Here is a 15,729-nt window from a genome sequence, read left to right on the forward strand (position 1 = left end):
TTTTTAAACCCCCAACTCCACCTTCTTGCTCCACTTTACCAAGGACAAGGGCAGCACAGTAAGCTGGGAAGGGAAACAAAGAGGTTTTAGATCCCGGCTGCTATTGGAAAATTACAAATGAGGTCTGACGCTATCTTTGTTTCTTTTTCATTGAAAAATACCTTGCCTGACATGGGCACCCTGCCACCATTGGGAGAACCGTGAGAATCCAGTTTGTTCCCAAAACACTGCCATGGGTAGGTGAGGTCACAAGGGAACATTGCTTTCCCCCAAGGCAGCCCTGACAAAAAATAAATAAATGAATAAATGATAAATGATGTCCTGGAAGAAACACTGAAGTGGGTATCAGGGCACAGTGTTTCTCATCTGGCATGTTCATGTCCTAGCTGGGTGCCCTGGGGCAAGTCACTTTCCCTCTCTTCAGCTATTTCATCTACAAAATGAGAGAGGCACCATCTGAGGGTGCTTCTATCTCTAATATGAGATGAGTCTAGGACATACTCTTTTCAAACCCTTGCAGGGGATACCAATGAGAGAGGGAAGAAAATGCTGAGCTAGGCGGTGGAGCTGAATATCCCAGAGCTGAAAGAGAATCTGAGCAAACACCCAGCTCACTCATTCCTTCCTTCATTAATTCACTCATTCAGTATTTCTACCTGAGCCTGGCCCTGTTCAGGGAAGTGAGGACCAGAAATGGATTGGGCTCAGCCCCTACCTTCACAGAGCTCATAGTCTAAGGGACAGAAGGGATGACTTGGGGGCAAGGCAGGGAGGTAAATGGATGATTATGCTACCAAGAGCTATGAGTTGGGGACTGAGCACAGATGGTACAGTAGGGGTGCAGAGTGGGAGAGACCCGCTTAGCTTGAGAAGGACAGAAAAAGCTTCCAGACGAAGAATTTACTAAAAGAATAAGTAGAAGTTTGCCAGGCAGATAAAGTGGGGACCACAGAACAGAATATGTACAAGTGCTGCTGTATGACTCAGTCATTCCAATCCCTAGGCACCAAGGTCCTGCCTTACAACTCTTGAGGAAAAGACACCCCAGGGTTTTGGAAATGATTGGATCAGAGTTTGTCAAACCTGAGTCTGTAGACCCCTCAGGATTAATAGATATGTTTTTAGGATTCTGAAACTTGTCTATGAAAACTTTGAAATGTAATATTTCATTTTAGTGGCAATCCAAACAAATTAAAATAAACATATTCTGAAGTGTCTGGAAGATGACCACAGGCCATGGCACTTTGGTACTGACTTTGTGTTTGTGATCACTTTGGTGCCAGATAGTGTTCCATTAATTGTTATAGCCTAACCAAAGAAAATAGGGAAGTGGATTTAATGTTAAACGATGCTTCTTTTGGCAAGTGAAGGTCAGGCGGGGTCTTGGTGCACTGTCAAAAATGAAGATTTTCCAGGAGTTTAACCACAGAAGCATGGTGGGTGCTGCCTGCAGTACACAGTGCCCTGGCTGTGCTATGCTTAAAAGAACTTCTGCCAGGAGTCTGTACCAATACTCATGTTTCAAGTCACAATTTAATTTCAGCAAAACAGTGTCTGCTGGCACATAAAATTGAAATGTTTATTTGAATTTTATAGGGTTAGTAGTTTTGTTTATTTTCCATTTGTCTTGGTTTAGAGTTGAAGTACAGCTATAAGTACAAGGAATTTATATTGAATTTTGTGCTTATAAACATATCAGTAGTATTAAAATAAAAATAATTTAAGTCAGCTTTGGGGTGTGTCTGTAAGGATTTTAAACAGGGGCCCATCCATTACTTGACTTTTAGAAACATTCTGTTAATTGCTTGGTGAGCAATCCTCATTGTTCAGGATTTCTTCCTTGAGGTTACTGGGCGTCTTTCCTGCTGTCAACTTAAGTCAAAATGACTTCCAAAAAGATGAATCATAACTTATTATCATGTAGTTCAAAACAAATGTGCACAGAGCCTCTAGGAGGTAACTGTATCTTCCAGGGTTAGGCCCAGCTGACGTGGACCACTTTCCACTGCCCCCCAACATGTACCCTCCATTGCAGCCATGTGTTGATATCTTAGTAGTGTTTACTCAACAACTTGGGTAAAGTCCTTAATCTCTCCAAGCTTCAATTTCCTAATCTGTAAAACAGTCATGCTAGTAATATTTCCCTCTCAAGGTGGTTATGAGGATTTATTAGGCAAGTACCTGGAATAGTAGTTCTAATAGCCACCAATAATACTAGACACATTTCCTACTTTATCTCATTTAATCTTCCTAACAAGTCTGCATGGAGATAGGTTAATTTTACAGCTTAAAAAATAGGCTTAGAGAGGTGAAGGGAATTTGCTCAATTGCTGAACTGGGATACAAACCTAACTCTCACACATGCAAATCACCTTTGCTGTGACCATTGCACACTTATTACTCATGCCCTGCCAGCTCCACCTGTGAAAATCCTGCCTGCCTTTTAAGACCCTAACCAGAATTAAGCTCCTCCTGTGGGCTCATTCATACCGTTTGTTTGGTCCCACGGATTGTAGGAATTTAATCTAGCTTTATATCATACAGGGTCAGTTTACCCAGGACACACCTGCTGGCGGTGGGATGAAGGCAGATTATCCGGGATTTGGGAACAATCAAATGTTCCCTGGCTCTGAGTCACCACCCAGTGAAGTCACCCACATCCAGATACCCTTCCCAGAAAACTTGCACCACTCCTTTTCCTTGGCCAAGTCCCCAGGGGCTCACTTAGGTATTTGTTGTATTGAATGGAATTGAATGGAGCAAGGGGACTTCGGCTGTAGCTCCTGCTCTGTAACTACAGTGTCTGATTTGGACAAGTCATTTTAGCTCTCCGGGCCTTACACTCTGTAAAATAAGGTGAGGGTGAGTGTGGAATGGGTGCTTGGTGAAGTCCTACCAATCTTTGACACCAGTGTGAAACCCGTGGCCAGATAAAGCTTCTTGGAGCAGGCTACTTCCTGAAATTAGGTTTATTGTAGTACATGTTCATGAATTGTAGCAAGAAAGGGGAAAAATAGATATTGAAAACAAAATTTACCATAGTCATGTTTGCTTTCCAGAGAATACCATATTATATTCATCAATAGGGACAAGATTTTGTTTGCCTGAAAAATACCAGGATAAGCATTTTTTTTTCTTTTTAAAGATGACCAATAAAGGGATCTTAACCCTTGACTTGGTGTTGTCAGCACCACACTCACCCAATGAGCTAACTGGCCATCCCTATATGGGATCCGAACCCATGGCTTTGGTGTTATCAGCACCGTACTCTCCCAAGTGAGCCATGGGCTGGCCCCGTGATAAGCTTTTTTGGATGTGAAAGGTGAACCTTTCTCCCTCATTTGGTGTTATCAGCACCGTACTCTCCCAAGCGAGCCATGGGCTGGCCCCGTGATAAGCTTTTTTGGATGTGAAAGGTGAACCTTTCTCCCTCAACTTTCTCTTGTTATAATTAAATTTTTTTATGATTCCATTTTATCCCTTTTGTTAGCTTATTAGCTATAACTCTTTGTTTTGTTATTTTAGTGATTGCTTTAGGGTTTAGAGTATACATCTTTAACTTTCACAGTCTATCTTTAAGTGGTATTATGCCATTTCACATATAGTATAAGAATCATAAAATAGTATACTTCCATTTCTCCTTTTTCATTTCTGGTTTTTGATATTTGGGTCTTCTCTCTTATTTTCTTGGTTAGTCTAGCTAATAGTTTGTTAATTTTGTTTATCTTCTCAAAAAAACCAACTTTTTGTTTCATAGATCTTTTGTACCATCTCTTTGTACTCCATTTCACTTAGTAATGCTCTAATCTTTATTATTTCTGTCTACTAATTTTGTGGTTGGATTGCTCTTGCTTTTCTAGTTCCTTGAGGTATAACATTAGGTTGTTTATTTAGGATCTTTCAACTTTTTTGGTGTAATCATTTATTGTGATAATCTTCCCTCTTGGTACTGCTTTTGCAGTATGTCATAGGTTTTGATATGTTGTGCTTGTATTTTCATTTGTTTCAAGGAATTTTTTTATTTCCTGCTTTATTTCTTTTTTGACTCATTGGTTGTTCAGGAGCATGTTGTTTGATTACCATGTATTTGTATAATTTCCAAAGTTTTGCTTGTTATTGATTGCTAGTTTTGCTCCATTGTGGTCTGAAAAAATACCTGATATGATTTTAATCTTTTTAAATTTGTTGGGGTGTGAATCGTGGCCTAACATGTGGTCTATCCTGGAGATCCATGTGCTGATGAGTTGAATGTGTGTTGTGAAGTTGTTGGATGAAATGTTCTGTAAATGTCTGTTAAGTCCATTTGGTCCAAAGTGCAGTTTAAATCTAATAATTCTCTGCTAATATTTTGTGTAGATGATCTGTTCAATGCTGAGAGAGGGATGTTGAAGTCCCAAAGTATTATTTTATTGGGGTCTATCTTTCCCTTTAGATTGAATAACATTTGCTTTATATATGTTGGTACTCTGATGTTGAGTGCATATATATTTATGATTGTTATATCTTCTTGCTGCATTGATCCCTTTATTATTATGTAATGTCCTTATTTGTCTCTTTTTATAGTCTTTGTTTTAAAGTCTATCTTATTTATTTTAAGTATAGCAAATTCTGTTCATTTTTGGTTTCCATTTGTGTGGAAAATCTTCTTCCATCCCTTCACTATTAGTCTATGTGTGTCTTTACTAGTGAAGTGAGTTTCATGCAGGCAGTATATAGCTGGGTCCAGTTTTCTAATCCATTCAGCCAGTCTACATCTTTTAGGTGGGGAATCTAATCCATTTACATTTAAGGTTATTATTGAAAGGTATGTCTTACTCTTATCCTTTTTTAATGGTTGTTTTATATATATATGTTTTTTTTCCTTTGCTTCCATTTTATTGTTTGTCTTTGCTGTTTGGTTTTTTTTTTTTTTTTGGTAATGATAAGATACCATTTTTCTTTCTCTTTCTCATTTGCATATCTGCTCAACTAGTTGGTTTTATTCTTTCTGGTTTATTCATGATGGTAGTTGTCTCTCTTTTGATTCCAGATATTGTACTCCCTTGAGGATTTCTTGTAGGGCTGGTCTTGTGGTGGTGAATTCCTGCAGTTTTTGTTTGTCTGGGAAAGACATTATGTCTCCTTCATTTTGAAGGACAGCTTTGCTGGGTATACTATTCTTGGCTGGCAGTTTTTTTTTCCTTTAGCACATTGACTGTATCATCCCATGTTCTCCTGGCCTGCAATGTTTCTGTTGAGAAACCTGCTGTTAATCTAATGGGGATTCCATTATAGGTGACTTGACTCTTCTCTCACTGTTTTCAGAATTCTTTCTTTGTCTTTGACTTTTGACAATTTGACTATAATGTGTCTTAGGGAGCATTTTATTGTGTGTTGAATGTGTTTGGGGATCTTTGAGCCTCTTGGATTTGGGAGACCATATCTCTCCCAATACTTGGGAAGTTCTCAAACTGTTATTTCATTAAGTATGCTTTTAATGCCTTTTCCTTTCTCTTGCCCTCCCAGTACACCCATAATACAAATGTGTGAGGGCCAGCCTGTGGCTTCCTTGGGAGAGTGTGGTGCTGATAACCCCAAGGCCATGGGTTCAGATCCCTATATAGGGATGGCTGGTTAGCTCACCTGGGAGAGTGTGGTGCTGACAACACCAGGTCAAGGGTTAAGATCCCCTTACTGGTCATCTTTAAAAAAAAAATACAAATGTGAATATGCTTAAGGATGTTTGATAGATCTTGTAGGTTTTCTTCATTTTTAAAAAATTCTTTTCTCTTGGTCCAACGAGGTTAATTCAAAAAGCCTGTCTTCATGTTCAGAAATTCTTTCTTCTGCTTGTTCTAGCCTCTTGCTTAAGCCCTCAGTTGTATATTTTTATTTTGTTGAATGAATTCTTCACTTCCAGGATTTCTGCTTGGTTCTCTTTTATGATATCTATCTCTTCATTGAGTTTCTCATTCAGGCCCTGGATTGTTTTTCTGATAATGTTGTGATTTCTGTTTTTGGGGGGGGTTTTTTGTTTTATTGTTTTGCATCATGTTGAGTTTCCTTAAGATTACCATTTGAAATTCTTCTTCAGGCATTTCATCAGTTTCCTGGGGTCTGGTACTGGAAAATTATTGTCTTCTTTGGGGGCTGTCATGTTTCCCTGTTTTTCATGCTTTTTGTATCTCTGCATTGATGTCTGGGCATCTGGTGGTATCATCACCTCTCTTAATTTTTGGAGTTGTCTTTGAAGGGAGAAACTTTTACATATAGAAGTGTTCTATATTGACAGTCAGTTTGGGTGTTTTATGTTTCATCTTGGGTGAGTGCAGTAGTGCAGTCATGTGACTTCTTTGACTGTCTTCAATTTTGGAGTTGTCTGTAGGTGCCTTCATGGCCTAGGTTGTGGGGTCCTTGTCAGTGTCTTGTTGGGGTGTTTGACACTGGGTAGGGTTGTTGTGGCTATGATCAGAGCTACAAGTACCTTGAGGGTGTGCCGGTGCACTCAGTGCTCCCTAAGCTAAGGTGAGTGACCTTGTACAGAGTCATTGGAGTCACTGTTGGAGTCAATTTCTTTTTTTCTTTTGAGTATAAAAAATAAATTTTAGGGCTGGCCCAGTGGTGCACGGTGGTGCTCCCGCCGAGGGTTCGGATCCCATATAGAGACCGGTCCGCTCACTGGCTGAGCGCGGTGCAGGCGTGACACCGAGGGTTGCGATCCCATTACCGGTCACAAAAAAAAGACAAAAAGGGGAAAAAAAAATAAATAAATAAATTTTATTATTTTTGTTAGCTTTTCCCCTATCTTTGACTACCTTGATGTTTTTGGAAGCTTGAGTTCCTAAGAAAATTTCACAGCTATACCAGTTTGTACAATGTGATGGAGTAAGGTTAAGGTCCCACTTCCATAGGGAAATAAATTTCTATCTTTGGGAATTCTGAACAACTAGACCTCCAGGTAATCTCATTAGGATCCTTCTGACATGGGAGAATATAGTCATTGTCCATTAAAACACAATCCATTTTGGGTACTGGTACTCTTTAGGTTTTCTAAGTTCTCTACATAACCACCAAGACTAAGCCACCATCTTTTCTGGCGGCCCAGCCTGCAGCCACTGTCATCTTCCTAACTAGAAGCCTCCCAAGTTACACCAAAACTGGGATTAACCAAACCAAAGATAAAGCATTTTTGATGTTTCCTCCTAGAAATTAGGGGGATCTTGGGTAGGAAAGGTAAGGAGGTTTTGTATAAAGCTTGACTTCATACTCAGTATTGGTGGAAGGGCTGCTAAATGTACCCAACACACACCTGCACTGAATAAGTTTATTTACACCACAGAGGGAAGTTAGAGTAAACTAACAAGTCACTCTGGACCAAACCTTTCAAATCAGAGGCAAATTTGGTGAACCAAGGCCACTGCCTGTGGTAATAACCTCAGTCACCTAGGTCCTAGGAGTTGCAGTTTAGTCCACAGCACAAGATAGCCGCATAACTAATCAGGCTCTCTTTTAAGAAGTTAGTGAAGGGAAGGAGAGAAATTGAACAACTAGTGGTGGGTGTAGTAGAGAGAGAGGATGTTGAGTACCTTTTTTTTTTTAATGTTAAAGAATGGAAAGCTTTACTTATAAGCTGAGATGGAAAAAACATCCCAGATGGGATTAGGGCTCGATTATACTTGCCAACATGGCACTATTAACCATCCAAATAAAGCAGAAAGAGAAAAAACAAAAGGGGCTGGGGGAAGAGTATCAGTGCCCCAGAAAAGAGTATTTTGTTTCTACTTTATTTTTTAAAGAAGACCCATAATCATCACTAAAACACTAAGGCATAGAAGATACATTTCACTGTAAGTGATATATTACAAAGAAGAAGAGACCAGGTTATTCACTGCAGGTTTTCACAACGCTGGTGCATTTGCAGATCTTTGGGTTTTTGTTTTGTGTGTTGTGGAGAAGAAAAGAGTAATTGATGCAGAGAGTAAGATATTGTAAAAGGGGATCATGAAGTTATTCACTAACCCTTTTTCAAAGAAAATTAGTAAAATGTTTAGAGCTGGAAACAGCATTGGCTGGACCACACTCCTGGAGCATCTTTACTAATGCAGCTTAATAGCAGTAGCCCAGATGTCATTGCTGGGGAGCAGGTGAAGGACCCATCCTTGAGGAACAGAGTTGCCTTTGGGATGATTGGATGGCACCAGGTACTGATCCTAATCATGCCTTATCTGGATGAGTGTTGGCAGCAAGTGCTCAGCTTGGAGGCAAAACTGCTGGAAAGGCTGCAAGAAGTGAGAAAGTGGAAACTTGTCTGGATCCCCAAATAACTTGGACTCAATTTCATGTTTCTGAAGTAACATTTTCTTTTTCTTTTCTCTGTTTCTTTTCCAATTTTCTTTTCCTCTCTTTCTCTGAGGGTTCTCTCTTCAGTTTCATAGAGTTCAGAGTGTTTTAAAATAAAAGTTTTCTCAGTTGCCAAAGATGATGCTTAAAAGTCTCATCTGTTGATGCTAGAAGACAAGATACCTTTCCTCACTGCAGCCTCTTTCCTCAGTTTCCTCACCTTCTTCAAAGCCTGAAGAATGTCCATCATTCTTTTGGTGTCTGCTTGTTTTTTCCTCACTTCAGATAATACACCATCAGCAGCAGTTTTGAGTTCTTGCTCCCACTTCTTCTCCTCCACCTCCTGCATGCACTTGACCCTCCAGCAGTGAATCTCCTGCTTGCATTCCACTGCCCAAGTAGCCTCTGCCTTTTGCTCAGCCTTGTGTTCCTGGGCCCTCTTACAAAGCCACAGTCAGCAGCACCAGACCCTCTCCAGCCTCTGTTGCACCTCACCCACATAGGCAGCCTGAGTCAGTGGCTATAGCTGCTCATCCAGGTTGGTGCACAGTGGCACAGCCTGAGCATGCAGCAGGGCCCAGGCCATGCCATTGGCCTTGGTTTCACACAGGGCCTCTGGGGCTTTGATTTCTAGGGTAGGTATTGTGGCAATGGACTGTTCCTCTGCTAGTGTTGGTGGAGTTGCGAGGGCACTGAGTGGGTTGCACACCCCTGGGAGAAGTGCTGGGGCACTTCACTGAGTACCTGGGCAAGGTGGGCAGGCTCTCTGGAGCTTTCCCAGTAGAGTATGTGGATCTAGGCAAGTTTACTAGAGATGCAGGCCTGTATGCAGCTGGGAGGTGCCTCACTGAGTACCTGGGCAAGGTGGGCAGGCTCTCTGGAGCTTTCCCACTAGAGTATGTGGATCTAGGCAAGTTTACTAGAGATGCAGGCCTGTATGCAGCTGGGAGGTGCCAGTTCATTCCTTGCACTCTCTCCACTGGGTGGGCTTGCTGAGTTGGGCGGGTCTCTGAATTCCTGTGGGAAGGTGGGTGGGCATGGATCAGAGACACATGGAGTTGCATCCACCCAGGAGTGGCTGGCCCACTCCCCAAACCCTCTACACCCGGGTGGGCAGGATTGCCGTGTTGGTTGATTCTCTGAGTTCCCAGGGAGGAGGGTTGGTGGTGGAGTGGGTGTGGATCCAGGCAAGTTTACCACAGTGGCCAGCACACTCCCCAAACCATCTCCACTGGGACAGGATGCTCCAATGGGCTTAATGAATTGGAAGGGTCTCTGAGTTCCCAGGGGGAGTTGGGCATGGATCTAGGCAAGTTCACCAGAGACTGTCAGGGGCCTGCTCACTCCCTGCACCCTCTCCACCAAAGTGGGAGGCTCTGACAGGCTTGTCAGAACTGGGCGGGTCTCTGTGTCCTGGCTCCTATCCCCAAATGGCGACATCCAGCAGCAGCCTGGGACCGAGGGAGGGTGGGAGGATTCAGTGTGCACTTCCCCTATGGAAAAATACAGAGGCTCCCAGAGACTCCCCACATTGGGCTCACTGCCCATGAGAGTCACATGGTTACCTCGCAGCTTGAATTGTGGGTATCTGCAGAGGGAGCACCAACCACAGACGCTCCCCCACACACACCTTGTCCCAGCAGTGCAGGGTCTCTCCAGTCTCTGCACCAGTCTTGGCTGGGTGTTTCCCTTATCTTTTTATGTTGCTGTCTCAAATTTCCAGATCTTGGGGGAGTCTTCCTCACTATTTTGCCACATTCCGTCATTTTCTCCTATACACTCTATTCCACAGGTGACTACTTGTTGCTTTGGACTTTCTTTGCATTAGAGGCAAGGACTGGCTGCCTCTAGTCATCCATCTGCCCACAGAGCCAGTGAGGGGCTGCCTTATGCCATTTTATCTTCTCCTATGTGCATCTGCTGTGTGCAAGGAGCTACATTAGTGCTATTTCTTATAATGAGGTCCCATTAGGTGCTAGGCTCCTGCACAGCTGGTGGGCTGACCTCCAACAGGCATGAACACTTTTCACCAGCAGTTACTGAGTTTGGAATTCCACACCTGGAGAAATTTTTTAGCTGGCAGAGCAGCCATAAAGAGCTTTTTCAGCACTTTGAATATACCATCCCACTGTCTTCTGACCTGTATTATTTCTTATACAGAGTCAACTGTTAGTCTTTTCAGCGTTCTCTTGTATGTGACAAATAATTTGCTCTTGCTGCTTTCAAAAGTCTGTCTTTTAGCACTTTTGCTATGATATATCTGTGTGCATCTCTTTGTATTTATCTTACTTGGAGTTCACTGAGCTACTTGAAGGTAAAGAATCTATTTTTTTCATTGACCTTGGGAAGTTTTTAGGTATTATTTCTGCAAATATTTTTTCTGCTCCTTGCTCTCTCTTCTCCTTCTGGAACGGCCATTACACATATGTTGGTGCATTTAATGGTGTCATACATTTCTCTGACTCTTTGTTCATTTTTTCTTATTTTTCTTTTCCTCTGTTCTTCAGACTGCATAATCTCTATTGATCTATCTTCAAGTTTGCTGATTCTTTCTTCTGCCAGTTCAGACCTACTGTTGAGCTACTCTAGTGAATTTTTCATTTCAGTTACTAGACTTTTCAACTCCAGAATTTCCATTTGGTTATTTTTTTTATAGTTTCCCTACCTTTATTGACATTTTCCATTTGATGAAACATTGTCATTATGTCTTCCTTTAATTCTTTAAGCATGCTTCTTTGAGTCATTTGGGCACTAAATGCATGAACATACGGGTTGCTTTGAAATCTTTGTCTGCTAAATCTGACATCTGGGCCCTCTCATGGGCAGTTTTTGTTGCCTGCTTTTTTTCCTGTGTGTGGATCACACTTTTCTGTTTCTTTGCATGTCTCAATTTTTGTCAAAAACTGGACACTTTAGGTAACACACTGTAGGCACTTTGGATACTGATTCCCTTCTCCCCTCTTTGGGGCTTTTTATTGTTGTTCGCTTGTTTATCTGTTTAGTAATTTGCCTGGACTATTTCAAAGAAGTCTATTTCCCCTACAATATGAAGACTATGATGCCACTCTTCAGTGGACACACCTTGGGCATGTTCATAGTCATCCTTGAGTAACAGTTGTTTTAACAGGACTCTGTCTCTTTTCCTGACCTATATGTTAAGCTGTCTGCCTCATTTGGTATCACACCCAGCTGTCAGGTTCCACTAATTGCTGGCTGATTGCTCTCTTCTTTTAAATATGTCCTGAGGCATAAATTTTACTACACCCTGATTTAATTAAATCCAGATATGTTTGCAGATGTAAATTTTTTTTTTCCTTTTTGTCTCTTTTCGTGACCGGCAACGGATCGCAACCCTCAGTGTCGCGCCCGTACCAGACCGGGACCGGCAACGGGACCGCAACCCTTGGTGTTGCGCCCGCACCTCGCTCAGCCAGTGAGCGGCTGGTCTGTATGTGGGATCCGAACCCTCGGCGGGAGAGCCGCCGCGCTCCCAAGCGGTGCACTGTAGCAGTGCGCCACCGGGCCGGCCCTGCAGATGTAAATTTTGAAGCCAGTCCTTGAGGTTTATTCTGACCCCAGGAGGGCTCTTTTTACTGTCTCTTTCCCTGGTTCTCTCTGGTAAAATAGCAGACCTATGGTTTAGCCTTTTGCTGTCAAGAACTACCAGCCTCCTCTTAATTGTCCCCCCCCCCTGCTTAAATCTCTGTTGTTTTCAAGAGCACCCTGGTCTTGAACTTCCCACACTTTTATTCAAGTAAAACCAGTTCATTTGGGAAGCACTTCAGAGATTTCTGTTCTAATAGGCTGATTTTCCTCCTAGGCAAAATCTCTGAGCTTTAGGTTATGGGTGGAGGTGATGGCCTCTGGTCTTCTAGGCTTTCTTCTTTCTGAATGGAACCTCCTCTCTATGAGTAAGGTGGAGTGAGGGACCAGGACCTCAGTATTCTCAGCCTCAGCCTGCTGTATCTGGGGTACATGAGTACCCCATGAGTGGGGACTGGATGAAAGAAGAGAGCCCGCAACCTCTTGGTTGCACTTGCCAGGAATTTACCTTCTGCGATTCAGAGCTGGAGAAGATTAAAAATGCTAATTATTTGGGGGAAATTCTTCAGTCTCTCCGAGCTTCAGTTTCCTTATCTGTATTATTTGTGTCTGATGGTTATTATGAGGATTAAGTGAGATGATGTATATAAAATGACTATCATATCATCTGTGATAGACATACATATGTTCTCCAGATCTCCCTTCAAGGAGGACATGTTACCCCAAATACTGGGAGTGCTGCCAGCAGAAAACTTCTAGCTGTCAGCTTCTTCAGGATTTGCCTTGGCTATATAGAGAGCTGCCTCACCCAAGGCCCTGCCCTTCCTGGGGCAGCCCATGTGAGGCAACTAAGCAAGGCATGGGTATAAAGGCTTGGCCATTTTGGCCCACCATGGGACAACTCTGATGGGTTACGAATGTTCCAGAGGTCCCCATGGGTAGGCTGAAGCTTTGTCAGACCTGAATAGCATTTGAGCTTTTCCCTTTCTGTGTTTTTCTTCCTTCTATTCCCTTCCACAGGTATGGATCCCACAAAAGTATTCTGCAGACCATACTCCATATCAGCATCTGCATCTGGGAACCCAACCTGTAGAAACTGGTGCTAGTAATAAAAAATTTTTTTATCAGCACCGCACTCTCCCTTTTTTTTTTTTTTAAAGATGACCGGTAAGGGGATCTTAACCCTTGACTTGGTGTTGTCAGCACCACGCTCAGCCAGTGAGCGAACCGGCCATCCCTATATGGGATCCGAACCCGGGGCCTTGGTGTTATCAGCACCGCACTCTCCCGAGTGAGCCACGGGCCGGCCCTAAAAAATTTTTTTAAAAACCAGGTTGTGAGACGAGATTCTAAAGCTGGACTTCTCACCACCTAGTTAGCAATGAGGACCTCATTACTGGCGATAGGTGGAGCAGAGGCAACACCTGGCACAAGGTAGCAGTCCAATTGTAAAAGCTCTCCCCAGTGGTGAATTAGGGTGGTATAGCTATGCAGGGAATGCACTAGCTTGTGTAATGTATTTGGCATTTGGGAATGATAGAAGAGACAGTAATGATTCCTATTATGGAAATTGAATGACTTTAACAGAATTGAGTGACTATTGCTATGTCCCTGGACATCCTAGAAAAATATAATGAAAAGCTGCAGGCAATTAATAGGCAACAAAAGCCAAGTATGAAATCTTACAAAAAGGCTCTCATCTCCTACAGCAGGAGGGTGGAGAAAGCTAAACACCTGGGCTGGGAATGGGTACAATAGTAGAGCTCCAGGGATGATTAAATGACCAGCCGAGGCAGGCTGGATACAACAAGGTTAATATAACTGACACCTAGGATGCGGACATCTGGGTGTATTTTGAATTCCCAGACTCCTCTAAATCCTCTGAATATGCAGACGTAGCCCCCCTCTTCTCTTAAGAGCTAGCACTCTCTCCTTCCCACACTTGTTTGAAGGCAATGCAGAGAATTCAGACCCTCAAGACAAAATGTGCCTCCCTCAAGATCTGCCCCGACCTCTACTCCTGGTCACTAGGCCTATAATTAGGGTTAAGTCGTGGCATAACCCAGCTGGGGATGTGCTGGGCCTGATAAAGGAAGAAGAGGCTATTTGGCAAAGGAGCTGCAAGACCTAGCCATCACTTGTTAGCGTGAGCCAGGGTTTACACATAGGACTGGATTCTGAGGAGGCTTTATCAAGGAGACCAGAACATGAGACTAGATAGGACAGCTTATTCATTTAGTAGATAGGCAAACTTGTATTAGGATGGCACCTAGAAGCATGGAAAAAAATGACAGCTCACAGTAAGTTAAAATGCAAGAAATGTCAATGCAAATTGTGTAGGAAAGGATTAAAAGACTCAGGGAAGTGGGCATACTGGAGCTGAAATACTATGTAAGGCCAGGAGACTCACCAGATAGCTTTGCTTCAAAGAAATTTACGCCATTTACTAAAGTCACAAGGAATGTGCTGGTGAGAGAGGCACCAGCGGTACTAAAATATTCAGAGGTGGCTGTCGGGCTGGGTCACAGACCCTTTAAACCTGTTGTGCAGACTGAGTCTCAGACCCCTCAAACCCATTGTGCAGACTGGGTCACAGACGCCTCATATGCAGGTCACGAGCTAGGTAATTGGAAAGACCCTGGGAGCCGTTGGCAAGGTTGACATGCTTTATTCAGATGTGAGCTCAGTCCCTAGCTGCAGCTGCCACCGCCCGGTAGCCTCCTGGTGGCATCGCAGGAAGCACCCCGGGGGGCATCCCAGGGGCACTGTGGATCAGAACTGTTTGTGCTTTATACTTAAATCAGATAACGAGGGAACACCTGGGTGTGAGAGATAACTAAGGAACACCTGGGCGCACATGTGAAGTTAATGTATCTACATCAGACAACAGCGAAGAAACACTTGGGTGTTTGTGCACAATTAATGTATTTACAACAATCATACTAGGTCATGCTCTGTAAGATTCTGAACAGCTGAGGGAGTCTGACCATTTTTCATTTTCCTTACAGTGGCTCTCCTCTGTACACCAGGGCTTAATGGAAGGAGAAACTTACAGAACTAGGCACACTAATAGCAATGGGGATGACAGAATCATGAAATGATAGAGGCCAGGAGGCAATACTTATAATGAGCAAAAGGGTCTGGAGTGTCAGCCAAAGAGACTTGACCCATTGAGAGTTAGGAAGATGGTTATTATAATATGGCAAGATAGATGGACAACCAACAAGAGTACTAGCTTGTATCATCAGCAGAAATCAAGGACGGATAACCAGAAGTTGAGGGCAGTCACCCTATTTAAATGTTAATGATCTTGAGCCACTTTTCAGACAAGAACCCATTGACTAAAGAATGGCTAGTTTCCCAGGAGGAAGAACCCTACAAACCCTACAATATTCTGACTAATATACATGGTAATGATTTCCCCCAGTTCTTCCCCCACTGCTGTAGAAAGAGAACACCCACATATTTGAAGAATTGTTAGATAAAGGGTCCAAGTTGACAATTATGCCCAGAGATCCAACACATCATCATGGCTTCTCTCTTAGAGTGGGGGCCTATGGGAGCCAGATAATAGATAATCCAACTTACAGTGAGTTCACCAGGTTTGCAGCAATACTTAGTGATCGTTTCCCACGTCTTCAAATATGTAATTGAGATTGATATACTTGGTAGTTGATATAACTCTACATTGAGTCCTTGGCCTGTGGGGTAAGAGCTATCATAACAGGAAAGGCCAAATGGAAGTCTCTGAAACTACCCCTTACCCGGCCAAGATGGTAAATTAGAAACGATGTTATACCTACAGAGATGGTGCCAAAATATTGCTGGAAATTTAACAAGGTGGGCAAGATTGTGTATATCAGAACT

General features: G+C 42.8%; 1 pseudogene; it reads right to left on the reverse strand.

Annotated features, from left to right (window-relative positions):
• Positions 1-8,075: 8,075 nt before the first annotated feature.
• On the reverse strand, positions 8,076-10,085 carry LOC103598184 (annotated as a pseudogene).
• Positions 10,086-15,729: the final 5,644 nt, after the last annotated feature.

This window comes from Galeopterus variegatus, unplaced genomic scaffold, assembly GCF_000696425.1.
Source record: "Galeopterus variegatus unplaced genomic scaffold, G_variegatus-3.0.2 Scaffold2525, whole genome shotgun sequence".
In the NCBI taxonomy this organism is placed as follows: domain Eukaryota; kingdom Metazoa; phylum Chordata; class Mammalia; order Dermoptera; family Cynocephalidae; genus Galeopterus; species Galeopterus variegatus.